The sequence below is a fragment of the Prosopis cineraria genome, unplaced genomic scaffold, assembly GCF_029017545.1.
Source record: "Prosopis cineraria cultivar Desert tree isolate PC_DT_omini unplaced genomic scaffold, ASM2901754v1 PC8, whole genome shotgun sequence".
Taxonomy (NCBI): domain Eukaryota; kingdom Viridiplantae; phylum Streptophyta; class Magnoliopsida; order Fabales; family Fabaceae; genus Prosopis; species Prosopis cineraria.
The window spans coordinates 26,186,228-26,188,737 of NW_026555339.1; positions in this window are offsets into that span (position 1 = coordinate 26,186,228).

The window sequence follows — 2,510 nt, forward strand, 5'->3', positions numbered from 1 at the left end:
AAATGTGTCTAATTCAACATGTTTTAAATAAAATTATTAATTATTAATTGTTTGGACAAAAAAATAAAATTATTAATTATATTGTTGATTATTTCCTACTAATTGAGTAATATTTAAGATATATAAATTATGTCTTAAACAAGACATATTAAATTAATATTATTTAATATGTCATATTAATTATCAAAATTAAATAATTAATATATAAATTTCATATTTATATTAAATTTTAAAATAATAAGTAATTGAAGTAAGAGTATTTAATAGGTTATATTAATTATTTGATAATTGTGTTTGAATTAAGACACATTTTATATGTCTTAATCCTAAAAAAATGACTTATAATTTATTTAATTTTTTAATATTATTAATTTTATTTTTTATTAATTTTTTTAGGTGATACTGTCTGAGCTGAGGGTTTAAAAACCCTTAACTGGGATGTAGGCCTATCGCACCTTTGGCAACAAGTGCCATGGGGCCTATCACCAAAGGTCTACCTAGCTGAGGGTTTTCACCTCAGCTGGCACATCACCCAAAAAAAATCAAAAATAAAAAAATTATTGAACATTTTGATGAATTTTAAATAATTTTGTTCAAATTAAGACACATCTAAATATATTTTCAAAATTATTGAAAATTTTGATGAATTTTAAATAATGTGTCTTAATTCAAGCATAATTATGAACATTAGCTAGGTTTATGACAAAATTTATTAATAAAATATATTTTAAAAATAATATTAAATCTGATATAATATTTATTTCATAAATAAAAAATTTAGAAATTTGATAAAACTTTAAAAATATCCTAATAAAAAATTTATAAATTTTTAAAAATTAAAAATATTTTAATTATAATTTTATTAATTAATCGTCAAACATAATTAAAATTATGTCTTAGTGTCTCAAACGCATTTAATTGTGGCTCTATGAGGACTTTTAGTGACAGGTGCCATTGGGCCTGTCACCAAAGGTCTAACCCTCAACTAGGGACCTTTGGCAATAGGTGTCCTCAAGCCTGTCATCAACGGTCCCTTGGCTGGGGGTTTTGCCCTCAGTTGGCATTACAAAAATCAAAAATAAAAATAAAATTTATTGAAAATTTTAATAAATTTTAAATAATTTTATCCGAATTAAGACACAATTGTGAACATTAGCTAGGATTATGACAAAATTTATTAATAAAATATATTTTAAAAATATTATTAAATATTTTTTAAATCTGACATAATAATTATGTTTTAGATAAAAAAGTTTAAAAATTTCAAAAAACTTTAACTAATTATAATTTTTTAAATAATTTTCAGATATAATTAAAATTACATTTGACTCAAAATTAATTAAAAAATTATAATTAATATAATTGGTAATTTTACCAAATTCAGACATAATTTTAATCATGTCTCAAAATTAATTAAAAAATTATAATTAACTTATTCAGTAATTTTAGTAAATTCAAACATAATTTTATTCATGTCTCAAAATTAATTAAAAATTATAATTAATTTATTTGGTAATTTTAGTAATTATGTCTGAGTCAAACATAATTTTAATTATGTCTAAAATGAATTTATGGTGACAGGCGCTCCATAAATTTGTTTACATTTATGGCGACAACACCCTTGCGACTGTCACCATAAATGTCATTAATGGCAACATATTTTTTTATGTCTATCGCCATTAATGTGTCTTTAACCCCCAACTCAGTTTTCACCCTATCATTTACTGCCTCCCAGCTCTGCTTTCCCTCTCAGCTCGTCTTGTCTCCCTTAGCTCCCTTATCCCTTAGCTAGTCATTGCCCTTAGCTCACATTGTTGTTGCATCGACGCCTATAGCTTGCCATCACCCTTAACTCATTGCTCTAGCTCCTCTAGCTCATTCTTCAACCTCCAGCTCATTGCTCCATGGTTGATTTCTTTAAATTTAGTATAATTTAATTGTTGGAATTTCTTCAAATTGGTGTTTTAGTGATTAAGGTTAAATAGGACAATATATCTTAATTATCTTGTTAGCTCAACAAAATTAATTTTTGAGCTAATTTTTTATTAAATCATTAAGAATTGATGTTGATTAGAATTGATAATTATTGACAATTTAATTAAGATATGCTTAAATTGATAAAAATTGAGGATTTAGTGCTTAAATTATTTGTTAATATTTGAAATAGGTATGAACTGTAGTTGGATAGGTGCTTGGCGAACAAGTGATGAATATGAAAAGGGCATAGATCAATTTTTAGAATTTACAAAGAACAATGTTTCTAATAATAAAGAATTGATCAATTGTCCTTATGTTAAGTGCTTGAATGGGTTACAACGAAGTTTTGTGGAGATTAAGGATCACTTAATTTGTTTTGGGTTTTAGAAAGTATACAGATAGTGGGTATTACATGATGAATCTAGAAAATGTAGTGTGCCACGTGATAAGGATGATGATATGGATTTTGATGATCAAATAAAGAATATGTTATGTGATATTAGTGTTGAAGCCATTGAGAAGGTGCACAAATA